The sequence below is a fragment of the Acomys minous genome (assembly GCF_964271855.1).
Source record: "Acomys minous genome assembly, chromosome: 4".
NCBI classification, from domain to species: Eukaryota; Metazoa; Chordata; class Mammalia; order Rodentia; family Muridae; genus Acomys; species Acomys minous.
In genome coordinates, this window is record NC_140486.1 from 33,119,452 (window position 1) to 33,134,041 (window position 14,590).

The 14,590-nt window shown below is 41.6% G+C and overlaps 1 long non-coding RNA gene across 1 annotated transcript in view; it reads right to left on the bottom strand.

The window, feature by feature from the left end:
* Positions 1 to 2,276: 2,276 nt before the first annotated feature.
* LOC311596942 overlaps positions 2,277 to 14,590 on the bottom strand; it is a 55,113-nt gene continuing 42,799 nt past the window's right edge. The window contains exons 3-5 of the long non-coding RNA XR_014779042.1: positions 5,132 to 5,319; positions 3,857 to 3,951; positions 2,277 to 2,328 (exon numbers count right to left, since the gene is read on the bottom strand). This is a non-coding gene — a long non-coding RNA (uncharacterized lncRNA). The remainder of the gene's footprint in view (positions 2,329 to 3,856; positions 3,952 to 5,131; positions 5,320 to 14,590) is intronic.

Sequence of the window (14,590 nt, forward strand, 5' to 3'; positions counted from 1 at the left end):
TCAAATCATGTCTCCTGATGATTGCCAAAGGATTATTTTAGTCCACTCAATGCATCTTTCAGGGCCAAAATAAAAGCTATAGGCCACCAAGAAGGTAAATTGAGTCATGGTGTTAGTTTAAGATTTAGCGTCAAATAGATTTAAAATCAGTTCTTGGTTCCGCCAACATTTTGCTCTAATTAAGTTTGAAATAAGTAAATGTTCCACCACTCAGAGTCAATTTTCTTACTCTTTAACTGGGAGCAGTGCCACACCCACTACTCAGGGTTGAAATAGGGGTCAAATGAGATCATATACGTAAAATATTTACTGCAGTGCATGGAACAGGCAAAGCACTGAAAATAATTGAAATTAGCACAGGAGTGAGAGGGAGCAGCAATCCTTGTATTACTCATTTTGGGTGAAAATAATAAGGAGGCAAGCTTTCTGATGTGTTTCTAGGCTAGCATTTTAATAGGGAAGTGACCATATCTAAGGCAGATGATACACGTGGTCTCAGCTAGCAGACAGAGATTGTGAAACGTCCTTCTTAGCAATGAAGTTTGTAGAAGGTGTTGTTTTAGCTGTTGCCCAAACAAGGTTGTAGCCATTCCATTTTACAATGTATAAGTGAGGACATAGCCTTAGACATCTTTCATCTCCCTAGAAGCTCAGACTTTTCCACATTTGACACCTGACAGCTTATTTTGCTGCCACATTTTCACAAGAGAGAAAGAGAGAGAGAGAAAGAAATGAAACTAAATGCCACTGAGACAGGAATACAAAAGAATTACAGCAGTGGTAACAACATATAAATTGTCATCTTTCATCTATTTCTGACAGTGCCAACATAATATTTTTACCACTTCTACAAAGAATGCACGAGAAGCCTGGCAGACGTTTCAAAGATCAATGGCGACTGACCCCCCCCCCCCCCCATCCCTCCCAACAACTGCCAGCAGAGCATTGCACTGTTTGGAAATGATTTTCTCGAGTAGGACTGATTTGCATTGATGTTTTGACCTCTAGTCCCTTTCCTAATAGGAGCATGCCCAGTGAGTTCCCTGGGATTATTTGAGCATCATGTCTATTGCAGGACCCAACCCGCCCCGCCCCCCCCTGCCATATACACACATGGTTTTCACAGGGGCCTCCTTCCTAACTGCGGTGTCTATAAATCTACTTTGTGGATAGACTTGCCTACCTCTGTTATATCATTAGGGTAATCATTTGTCCAGAGTTTTCCACTGGATCATAAGGTATCTTTATCAACAGCCATGTTGAAAAAAAAAGCCAGGATAGCTTGGAAAACTTCTCCTCAGGCTTCGACTTTCTGCCATGTTCCCACACAGCATTTTGTAAAGGGACCACCAATGAAGAGACAGGTTACCACTCAGCACATGACAAAAATCAGATAAATGACCCGCAACCAATACCTGCAAAAGCAAAGCAAATGGAAAGGACATAGGAGAGGCCGTGCGGTATAGAAAGCCTCAATGCAAATGTTCTGTTAAAACATACATGTGTTTAAATTTTAATTGCCTTACATATGGGGGTGGGGTATGTGCATGTGAGTGTAGGTTCCCTTAGGAGCCAGAAGAGAGTGTCTGGTCCCCTGGGAGCCAGAGTTACACGTAGTTGTGAGCCACCTGGCGTGAGTGTTGGGAATCAAGCTTATAGAAGAGTGGTGTGTTCTCTAAGAGCCAAGCCATTTGTACAGCCTTGAAATAGTTTTGTCCTTCAACAAAGGAATCTTATAAAAATACAGCATTTAATTGGGGGCTTGCTTACAGGTTCAGAGGGTGAGTCCATGACCACCATGGCAGGGAACATGGCAGCAGGCAGGCATGGCACGGCACTGGAGCAGATGCAAGTTGAAGACAGAGAGAGAGAGAGAGAGAGAGAGAGAGAGAGAGAGAGAGAGAGAGAGAGAGAGAGAGACTGGGCCTGGGATGGGCTTTTGAAACCTCAAAGCCAACCCCCCAATGACACACTTCCTTCAACAAGGCCACACCCCCTAATCCTTCCCAAACAATTCTACCACATGAGGACCAAACATTCAAATATATGAGGTTATGGGGAACATTCTCAATTCAACCACCACAAGGAGGAGTAAGGAGTGGATATTCTCAAATACATTGCATATATATTCTCAAGTGATAAATATAACTTTAAAAAAAAATCACTTGTCACTTCAGTCCAAAGAAATTCTAGAACTGAACTTGTATGATGCAGGTTTTAGCCGTATGGTTGGTGTTCTACATAGCTTATAATGGGATCCACCCTCCCTACCTGGCCTCACCAGTAGATTTCTTTTGACAATCTGTGAACTTGTCCATATGATCCTTCCTGTAAAGGAGATGTGTACATTATTATAAATGTTGACTGCAACAAATTCCTGTTTTCTGTAAAAAAAAAAAAAGTTCTTACCTGCTTTTAGAAATAAATTAGTTCAAGATATTTTTAAAGTGTGAGCGTGCGCGCACACACACACACACACACACACACACACACACACACACAGAGTGAATATGGTAAATATTGTGGCCATTTGGGGGAAAGAGATTCAAAATCTATTTTCAAAGTCTATTTATTAAATAGCTGCCAAGTGCAGAGTATTGTGGGAGCTTAGTAATGCAACTTGACAAAAGCCTAAAACATCTAAGAGACATATTTAAAATTTTTTAAATTGAGATTTTACTAAAGAAAAAGCCAGTTTTCATGGGGACACACATTAGACAGAGAGAAAAAAAATCTAGGTAGAAAAAGCTGTCGTTTTTCCAGTGGTCTGCAAGATGGGATGCCTAGGAGCTAACACTGAAGGAATTAGAGACACATTAAACTCTAGTGTCAAGAAGGCCTTCCTTGCTTCCCAATCACACTGTTTAAAAGAGAAATGTTAGCAAATTCTTGAGGCCAACACACCAGCTTGGTTAAAATAAAAGTCCTGATAACTTTTGATGAATTTGTCCCACATCAGTTAAGAGGAAAAGAAATTCAGATTCTCAAGTTATCCAACAAGTATTTATTGAGTATGTTTCAGTGTTTAAATAACTGATGGTCATTCTTTCCTCTTTTGGGGGAGGTTATATTTTCTTTTAAAAGCAAAGTTGAGTTTTTTCCTTTGGATAGTGTTGAATAAGATTATTTTTAAATGGGTTTCCTCACAATGAGGCCAATTTATAGGTCAATAAACAGTATTTCAAAAGGCTCAATAATTGAAATTATGCTAGGATGCAGTTGGGGCAGTGGCTTTTCTCATCTCCCTAATTTAGGTTTCTTGGGTAGAGCCCATCATTTCACTGATAGTCATTTTGAGTCAAGTAGAACCCTTCTCTAGAATATTGAAATTAAGATTTTTAAAATTGAAAATTAGATTTTGAGATAGAGGAATCATAAGATAGTACCCTTTACTTGCCACATAAACTGGAGATGCAGAAGAATCAGACCTGAAGAGAGAGACAGAAACCTCAGCTCTTGTCTGTATTAGAGCTTGGAAAGGCATGGGAATAATGCCAGACGGAAGAAAGGAAATTTCAAGGATGGGAATTTTGCCCTCGGATAGAGGATGTATTCTGTGATTGCTGCTTTTTCTTTGTCATTCTACCACCTTCTGCTGTCCCAGGATACAGTACAATTGTTTTCTTTGGAGGACGTCAGCTTCCCTCTGGCTACCAACACCACGGTTATAGCTACGTCAACTCCGCCCGCATTTACGTTCACAGTCCGCTTCTAACGCCAAGAAGAGCTATGGAGTCCGCAATCTTCAACCCGCTTCTTTCTCCTTCCGCATTCAGTCAGCGCTTGTGTTCCTACGTATTTACTCGGTCTTTTCAAGATGTGAAGATAAAACAAGAACAAACCAAGCACTCCTCACCTTCATTTGGGAATGACAATAACGACAACAGATAGCATGCCAGGCGCTGCTAAGTTCTCTGGAGAAATGTTGTCAGAGGCGGGAGCGAGGATATCCTGGGGATAAAGGATTACAGTGTGAAAAGAGGAGCTCTGGAAAGCGGCTCAGAAAGGGGCATCAATCTAAACAGGGGCCAGCGAGAGAGAAGAGAAGGGGCCACAGGGAGTGTTGCTGAGAAAACAGAAGTAGAGGCCCGAAATTGCTGGTGGGAAGTCTCCAAGCTTCCATTTCCTCTTGAATCATTTTCTGAAATCTGTTTCTACCGTCTCTCAGTAAGTGCTCAAGTTGCCCACCAGCTGCATTCTCTCTCTCTGAATCTCTCTCTTTTTTTTCTGCAAAGAATTAAGTCTTTGCAATTTATGTTTTAGATAAACAGACACGCATATCCATATAAACTCAGCCGAAAATTGCTTTTTAGCACAGAATAGCGATCGTTTAGACTGATGGTGATTGGAAAGTAAGATTCACGGAACGTTTTTCCGAAACAGCATTTGAGAAGCTGGGTCTTGCACGAGGGCTGCGGTCTCTGAGTGTTCATGTATTTAGCGTGATTAACCCAATGCCGATTGTTTGGTCTGCCTTTCGTTACCGATGGATGTCAAAAGCATTACGGTAAAATCAATCTCAGGAGAGCAAGTGATGTGTAAGATTCGAACCTGAAACTGTTTCCTAACTCAACACACCCGGCTTGAGAGGACCACCTTTTCCGGGGCTCCTCAAGCAGAACAAAGATTCCACAGAAGAATCTCTAGCAACTGTGATTGGTTGACCTTTCCAAGAGGAAAGGGCTGAAAACAACCTCCACCACTATTCCCAGGGGTCCTCAGACCGACTCACAGCGGCAGCTATACTTGCTGGCATTTATCTCAGCAACACTGCCTTGAGAACCTTCTGCGCGAAGGCGCCTAGGGACTCTGTTGCTTCCTGGAATCCCAAATATTTTCTTTCACATCCATTTTTCCTCATCTATAAAACTGGATTACAAAAAAGCATTCTTAGTAGAATTAGGTGAGGTTTTTTTGTTTGGTTGGTTGGTTGGTTGGGTTTTTTTTTTTTTAGCCCACTATCTAAAATTTCTTTCTGAATGGCAAATGAATTGGGGGCAAATGAAATTTGAAATTCCAGTGATATTTGTTCTAATTTTATTTTGACCATCCCTTCCCTAATAACCCCACACACTGGCACCCCTGTACTGCTGAGTCTCCCCTAAAGGAGTTCATGTAGTGCAGTTCTCACTCAGTCGAGATGACTTCTGGTTGCTCTAATGCTCCTTGGTTTCTTCCTCACATCCATTGCTGTAGTTCACAACAGCACTGCGGCACAACCGGTTGCTGTGCTGTTCCTTCCCAGCTTCCACATTTAAGTCTTTCAGGGCAGTGTCTGACTCCACAGTTTTCAGATTGACTGCCTGGTGACAGTATTTCCTAAAATGGAAGAGAGTCGTCAGTAACGAGCAAACGCGTTCTCAGGGAGGCTCTGAGATCTCTAACAGAACCATTGCTCACCCTCTGAGGAGACAAAAAGCTCCAGAGACAAAGTCCTTTCTCATCAGTAACAGCAGCAGAAATTACAGAAGGAACAGTTGTAAAAACTACAGTGGCTTGTGCTCATTAGTGTAGGTGTTCTTTAAATAATAAAACGTCGGTGAGGTGGATACAGTGCTAAGCTAGGACAATTCTAACAGTTACTACATGAGGGAGTGACTTCATATGTTTTCAGTGACAAGATAACTTAAAAGAAAAGGGACACGTGCACTGCAAACTCTATCACATCATTTCTTTGCCAATAGAAAGGCAGTCATCTTTGTACTGACATGCGTCTTTGATAAATATGATGCTTAGTTTTCAATGTCTTTTTTCTTTTCTTTTCTTTTTTTATTTTTATTTTTATTTTTTTGGTTTTTTGAGACAGAGTTTCTCTGGGTAGCCTTGGCCATGCTGGACTCACTTTGTAGACCAGGCTGGCCTCGAACTCACAGAGATCCGCCTGCCTCTGCCTCCCGAGTGCTGGGATTAAAGGCGTGTGCCACCACGCCCGGCTTAGTTTTCAATGTCAACTTGATGCATCCTAGAATCAGAAGTCTCAATAAAAGACTACCAGATCGGGTTGGCCTGCAGATACAGCTGTGTGTGTGTGGGGGGGGGGGGGTAGTGATTGTGTTAATTGATGTGGTAAGATCCAGCCTGAAAGCGGGCTCCACCCCAGTCTTAGAACTGTGGACTAAGTAAGAGTAGAGCAAGCTGGCAGGGCAAGTAGCAAGCGCTGATTCTCTGCTGCCTTCATGGCTGTGGATGTGTCTGGCCAGCTGCTTTATGCTCCTGTCATCTTGATTTTTCCACCATCATGGGCTGGAACCTAGCTAAGATAGACCCTTTCCCTGATTAGCTGCTTTTTGTCAGAATAATTTACCACGGCAACATAAATAAAACTGCAACAAATCAAGGTGAAAATTAAGAGCTGTGGATAAGGCGTTTTCCTAAAACAAAGTTACTAAAGCCACATTTAAAACATAGTCCTTCATAGTGAGATGGTGTGCCATGAAAGGAGACACGTTTTATTGCCTCCCAAATTTGCTTTTACCCACACATCCCTTACCAGGCGAGTTACAGATAGTAAGAGTTTCAAGGTGACTGTTCCCACAGAAGTGTCACTGTAGCTTTCTGTGCCATTAGCATTATACACACTCAAAGCTGACCAACTTAGGTCGGAGTATCTCAAAAGCAATTTGTAAATGTCTTTGAAACTTTTCACCTATTAACGGTGGCACTAATGTCAAGATGCAGAATCTGAGGACCAAGAGGCTTATTCATGTATCCAATTCATTTGGCAAATGTTTATTGAGAGTCCATCATGCACCATAAACAAAGCAATTTGGCCCAGGTTGACTTAAATCAGTCAAGGTTCTTATGTGTGTGACCAACAAACACTGATTCAGAGTTGTTTTTAAAAAAAAATAGAAGGAACTTGCCACAACTCTAATTTGTAGAATTGTTGAGAATGCTGGACAAACTGGCCAAGAATTGGAGGAAACCATCCACGCAGCTGGTACTGCGGCAGTCACGTGACGGCCACGAGCACTGAAGATGCGGCCACCATCACCAAGCAGGCCCTCTTCCAGAACATAGGCCACCCTCATAAGCGAGCAGCATTGCAGTCTAAGGTAAGGGGTGCTGACGTCTTTGCCCCCACAGCCCAAAAACATGTCCTTCCATATGTAATTATTTCTGACACAGGATTTAGATAGAAAGTCATGCTTGAGTTGATCTGATTGGTCTATCAAGACTGGAATCTGGCACATGAAAGCCTGCGTTTGATCTGGCAGTGTGACAAAATGATCAGTCGTTGGGATGATCAGTCTTCCTATCACTTATGTCATCTTAATGATACTAGTGGGGAAACAGCAATTTCAACCTAATTTCATTGAGTCTGCAAAGCGAATTCTGGTTTGCCCTCCTCAAACACGCTCGGGCACTCGAATGGTAGTGATTTAAACTAAGTTCTATTTTCCTCTCTTTCTGGTGGTAATCCCATTTCTGTAACTCTAGAAACGCATTCAGAGCCACCTGATGGCTTAATAATCAAACACATAGATTGATAAATATTGAGGCTTTATATTTTAATGAGAGACTCCTGTAAGGAAATCTGAGAAACTTCTATTGAAACCATATCTACAAATAGTTTCATTACACCACACCTGTCGAAAGTATTAACCCATTTCTAGTTCCTGTTGAACGATTCCCAAAATCCACACTTTTCAAAGCACAACAACAACCATAAGTTAAAGGATGCAGTTTATCAAGACTCTTCTGCGGTCTCTGAAACAGATAGATGTCGGTTATATTTTTACATTCACATTTTGTGCAAATGGCTGCAACTACCTCTCTAGCAAATGTAGTCTCCTTGGGGCTACCACTGTCTTCAGCAGTTCTCTGCTGGCTGAGGCTCTCTCTGTCTGTTTCTCTCCTTGTGTCTCTGTCTCTGTCTCTGCCTCTCTGTCTCTCTGTGTTTCTTTCTGTTTGTCTCACTCCTTCTTTCTCTCTACCTCCTTCCCTCTCTTCCTCGCCCTCTCTCTCCTTCCCCCTCCCTCTCTCCCTCTCTCTCTCCCTATTTCTCTCTCCCTCCCTCCCTCCCCCTTTTGTCCCCCTTCCCTCCCTCCCTCCCTCCGTCTCTCATTCTCACTTGTAGGCAGCTAGACACCCTTTCCTTCTTATCAACTATTATTGAGCTCATTTAATATCGACTCTATTCGTGGGAATTTCCCACTAATGGGAAAGTTCTTTCTCATCTTCCAAACTATTCTTTATAAATTAATGTAGATGTTAACATCATTTCACAAACTTTTCCTGTTTAATGTCAATTAATAAGTCACTGGTTTGCTACTCAAAACAGCACTTACAGTCAATTATTCCAATCAGCCTTTCCTTTCAAAGTAGAATTTTTCAGTGAAACTTATTTTAGTATGTCTTTAAATTTGCTCAGTAATGAGTTGAACGGATTTTTAAAAGATAATTCTTTAAACTTTTTACTATTGTTAAGGAGCTGAAAATAGCTCCTTCAGCTCTCTAAGAGATCAAAACTATACATCAAAATTTTTAATAATGTAAAATTTCTACATTTACTCAGGTAGCCCTTTAACAGAGTAAGTGAAGTTTTGATACTTCCTCCAAATAAGCCATTTCTCATATTTATACCAACATCATGTTGGGGACATTCTTAGTTCCTCTTCTATCAAAAATTTTAAATCTTTTTTAATGCTTTATAGAATTGTTGTCATCATATCCAACTTGGTTTTATGAAGAAGTTCAAGAGGTATATGTGTCTTTTTAATCACATATATTATAATGAATGCGTCATTTGCATAGAGACTGCAAACAAAATACAATTTGGACATAAAAGTTAGATAACAGAGATTAAATACCATACTCACATCATGGTAAATATATGAAAACTAGAGTTAAATAAAACTGTAGAATATTGGAGCAAGGATAAAGTATTTCATCTAATTTTGTCACTAATTCGAATAAAAAGAAACATTAATTATTTTAAAATTTGCATCAGAACTGGTTCTCTTAGAGAAATATTTCACTTAGACTATCAGTCAACTCTCTGACTCAATTAAACTATTGCATTTCAATCTAATGATGTATAGCAAATTATATATTCTCTTATATTATTATGCTTATATTTGATTACTATATGTGGATTCCAAGTTAAGCTTTGATAAAATAACTATGAACTCAGCATCAAATTTAGCCATTATTTATAAACAACATTAGTCTGAAGAATCAGAAGTTACACATGGTATTTTGCTGCCTTTGCACTCAAATTATAGCCCATAATATTCTCTCTCTCCTTCCCTTTCCCCTTCCCCTCCCCCTTCTCTCTTAAGATAGAGTCTCACTATGTAGCTCTGGTTGTCCAGGAACTTACTATGTAGACCAGGCTGGCCTTGAACTCACAGAGATCTACTTGCTTCTGCCTCCCAAAGGATGAGATTAAAGGTTTGTGCTCTTACACCTAGTCCATAATATTCTTAATCTTTCTCTTCCTCTTCTTCAGAAAATACCAGTATCTCAAAACTATAAACAAATAGCATATAACAAAATCAATAAAATTATTGAGATTTTTAGTAAAAGGGTCTTGGGTAATGTCATAATATTGATAAAACTGCTGTTATTGAGGCCTCCAAATGATCCTTGGTGAGCTATAAATAAAATAGGAATGCCAGAAAAGAACATTTTCAGCTTAGTTTTAAATAGTCGTTGGCAGCTAAGAAATGTTATGAGCTGCTGAGCCAACCTAAGGCCTCTCTCCTCTGCCTGTACCAGTTCTTCAGCGGCCTGAGGGAGATGAAGCTGGGAAGAAAATGAAGACGCATTGAAAAGTTATGTTTGTAGGGCAAAGGCTTTTCGTTCTCTCTTTCTTTTTGAAAGGTACACATATTACATCCTGTCAAAACTATTAGATCTCATGGGTAAGTCATCTAAAACAGTAAGTACATCAGTTAACGCATCAAAGGTAACCACATAGAAGGCACCAAACTGTGTGGATAGCACGTTAAGAAAAGAAAAGATGGACTTTCTCTTGGATTAGTTTAACCAAGAAAGCCTCATTTGGACTCTCTGCTCCTTCCCCGATCTTCCACTTGTTTGAATTGTGTGGTTATTGGCCTGCCTGTGGTCTATCTGTTGTATGGTCTGTCTGTCCCTGTTGCCTACATGACGTGCCTAATCTATGCCTGCATTTCATCTGTCACTGTCTTCAACTAAAAAGGCTTTGTTCTGTATTTATTGACTAGCACAGAAAACACGATACAGGAAAGGGATGAAGAATTCATTACATAAATCTTTACAGAGTCTTACAATGCAAGAAGTTACTTTACTGACCCAGAATAACCCTCAAAACTGCAAGCAAGTGATGTCATCCTATAGCCACATGTTGCTTATAACATTTATGTGATATTTGTTTAGTTTGAGGTTGTTTCCAACCTGTGGCTTGCTTTCAACAAGTGATTACCACAGCATACACACACACACATATTATTCTGAGTCATGGGTACTGAAGAGTACATAACTTAAGGTTAAATTGATGCATTTAGCTTAGGTTGTAAAATCTGATTACATGGGAAATCCAAAGCACAGTGAGGTTGGGCAAGTTGCTCTCTTAAAGGCAGATCAACTTCAAGCAGGCCGACTGCACGGTAAGACAGAGGGTTAGCTACACAATCTTAAATAAGCTCAAGGCATATTGTTAATTTGGCTGCAAGGTCAAGCACAAGTTCTTTCTCTTTGAAGACAAGATATATATATATATATATATATATATATATATATATATATATATATATATATATTTTTTTTTTTTTTTTTTTTTTTAAGAAAAAACAAATGTATCACCACATCCCGGAAGATGAAGTATTTGCAGAGGGAGCTACATTATAGTCATCACTGCGTTATAACGTCTAACAGATGCTGATGGCGAACAGCTGAACTTTAGAGAGTGGCAAGGAGGGAGGACAGGACGGGTGGCCATCACACATTAGTGACTGCTTGACAGCCCTCTTCAATTTGCTCTTGACTGTCCTTTCACTTTAGGCAAAGTTACCATATTCTTGTACTACTAAAATTATGTTGCCTTCTAAAATAGTTTTCCTCGTTATCCTAGTTTCCTTTCTATTTCTGTGGTTAAAAACCATGGCTAAAAGCAATTTGGGGAGGAAAGGGTTTAATTGGCTCACAGGCAACAGTCTTTCACTGAGGGAAGCTAAGGCTGAGACTTAAGGAAGGAGCTTAGAGCTGAAGCTACAGTAAAGACCGTGAAGAAAACCTGCTCTCTGGCTTTCTCCGTTGGATTTATTGTACAAACCACATTCACCTGCCTGGGGCAGTAATGCCCACAATAGGCTGGCCCCTCCTACTTCAATTAACAATGAAGAAAATACCCTAGGCATTCCCATAGGTCAGTCCAATAGAGACAACCCTCAGCTGAGGTGCCCTCTGCCCAGATGCCTCTAAGGTTTGTGTCAAGTTGACAACGAAAGCTGCCTCTGTCACTCGTTTAAATTCCTTTATTTCCTAGATGAAAGTAAAGTGTAATGTCTCAAATTGTTTACAAATTATAATTATAACAGTCAATTCAGGTCTTCTGGTTAAAGCTGAACATTTTAACTCCTTTTACGCTCATCTCATTTTTCTATTTGTAAGAGTATAACAATTATGTAAATAGGTAAACTGTATTATCATTAATATTAAGTGTATGCATGTTTAAATTCCTTAGAACATTACAGTGGTTATTTTTTACAAAGTCTGTACGCATCTCATCCCATTTTACCTTCAGGATGCGTCTATTCAGTGTTCTTCATTCCTTCCTGCCTTGCCATTTTTCTACCAGTCTTATTTTTTTTTAACTTTTCATTGAGTCTTTGTGAATTTCCCATCTTCCACCCCAATCCCTCTCATCTCCCCATCCTCATATCCCTACCTGCACCTTTGCAATCCACCCCCCAAAAGAAAAGAAAATCTTCCTTGGAAGTTGTAGTGTGTCACGGTGTGTCCTGGAGTATATTCCTTCATCCATCCATTCTTCTTTGCTTGCAAATGTTCGTTGCAATGAGTCTTTGGTCTGGTTTGAGGCCTCTGGCATGTACTACACTAGCAATATGGGAGCCTCACTGGGACTCCTCTTGGATACCCTGTTGTGGCCTTGTGTCGTGGAGATCCTGCACTTTTGCACCTGTAGGACTGGCCGCCTTCATGCTCTCCAGCAGTTCATCCACGGGGTAGACATTAGGGTGGGCCAATTCAAAGCCCTGGATCTCCCTGCTCACTGGTCAGCCTGCTCACCCCACCCTACCCCACCCCACCCCACTGAGGTGGGCTCCCCAGCCCCGCCCTGCTAGCTCATCCAAAGCAGCAATCAGCACAGCCAGCTCTCCTGGTTTCAAGAGACTGCTTCATGCCTCCCGCTCCATCAGGTTCAGCTGTACTGTGCTGCCCAGGTGAAGGTGAAGAGCTTGCTCTCCCAAGTGCTGCAGTCAGAAGGGAAAGGGACAACGCTTCTGTTCTCATGACCCCAGGGCTAGGTCTCCTGCTTGCCGCAGGGGGCAGGGCCAGCTCCCCCAGGCCCGCAGCCTCAGGATTGGCTAGTGCTTCCTGGGCAATGTTTTGAGACTGCTCTTTAGAGTACTGCGGCTGGCTAAAGGCAGAGTCACCTCTCCTGCTCTCACACTTTCTGGACCAGCTCTTCCATGATGCCCAGGTGAGGGGTGACGCCAGTTCTACACAGCCCTCAGACATCAACATGGCCCCAAGTGGCAGCCCAGACCAGGGACATCCACCTAGCCTTTGGTGGTATCAGAACCCTGCTGCTACAGGGCCATAGACCCAGACATGACCCTCAGTGGCAGCACAGTCCAGGATGTCACCATGGCCTAAGGTGGTATCATTGCCTACTCACATCTGGCTGTTCCTCACTACCAGCGCTGCCTCTCTTCCTTGTGCACACATCCTTCGGCTTCTTTCCTATTTCTCCAGCACTTACTTGCTCCTCTTAGTGGTGTCCAGAGCCTCTTTGTGTCTGAAGTCATCTCAGGAGTGGTCTCAGGAGTTTCCCACCTGGGCAGGGACAGGGGCCATCTGGGGCATGGTCTGCTCACCAGGGCTTACACAGCACCAGTCTGTCCAGGCCTCATGGTACCAGACTAGTAATTATCCCGGGAGGCTCTGCACCCAGGCAACAGGGCCCCACAACTGTCATTCTTATACCTAGGGGAAATAGTTGATGCCATGGCTATGGTCCTGTTGCCCACGCAGCTTGCGGTCCATCATTTAGCAGGGCCCCCGACCCAGGCAGCCTGCCCTCCTCACCACCCACTAGTGACTCTGTTCTGGCCGACCCCACTTTCAAGTAAACATCTTTTTTCTTTCTTTCTTTCTTTCTTTCTTTCTTTCTTTCTTTCTTTCTTTCTTTCTTTAATTCAGGCACAATAGTGTTACATTTTCTTTGTTTCTATTTTCCTGGAAAGTAACTTCTTTTCTTAAACCTATATTTTTGAAGGTTGTTTTCTCTGGGTAAACAATCCCATATATTGATTTTTCTCACTCAGAGCTTAGAAGTGTATTCCACTGTTACTGGACTTGTATCGGTTCTGTCAAGCAGTCAGCTGCAAGCTTCGAACCTATTGCTTTGAATGTGGTAGCCATTTTTACTCTTTAGCTACTTTTATATTTTTTTGCCTTTGGCAGTTAGAAATGTTCTCATTATATTCCCAGGATTTGTGATTTCTTCATAGTTATTATTCTAGGGGCTTGCTGAAAAGACAAAAGCTATGAAGTGCTTCAAACTTGTGCTCAATTGCCAATGCGCCTTACACAAAGTCAGAGTACAATGACTAGTCCCTGAAGAAACTCGTTATGCCCTAAAGTCCTGTTCTGGTTCTAGCTTTGGAGTTCGGTACATATGACTGGTAAGAGCCTCTCAACGTTAGGCCTTTCCCAGTAGAGACTTTGCTCCAGCTGGGAAGACCCTCTGTTTGTGGCTCAGGTTAGACGCTGTTACACGCTAGTAGACAGATGAACTGAGAGGACAGCTCCTCTCCCTGGCGTTTTATAGTAGCCACTTTCCTTTGACTTTACTGCTTTCTAATTCTTTGGGGTTTTGTTTGTGCTCATGTATGTTGGTGTGTTTGCCTGTGTGTACATCTGTGTGAGGGTGTTGGATCCCCTGGAACTGGAGTTACAGACAGTTGTGAGCTGCCATGGGGAGACTGAACCAAGGTCCTCTAGAAAAACAGCCAAAGCAGTCTTAACTGCTGAGCCATCTCTCCAGCCCCCTGCTCTCTAGTTATTTTTAATGCCATTACAAAACTCATCAGATTTTTCCTTTCTAGTTGCTCTAGAAGAAGATAAGCCTTTTAAATAAACCATCTAAGTTTACTGGTCCAGTTTGAACAAAAATCCAATCCAAGTCCAATGACAACTGATGACTGACATTTGACCTCAGTGTGGGTAATTTATATTTTCTTTGGATACATAAAAATGATCGCCGAGTTAGTGAGTTAAAACAATGCACATTTGTCCTTTTGCTGGGCCAGAAGGCTTAGCATGGCTTATCTGAGTCCTCTGTTCAAGGGAGGCTGTGATCACTGTGTTTTTCATGTCATGTTCTTTTATACAACTGAGGAATTCATACAGTGGT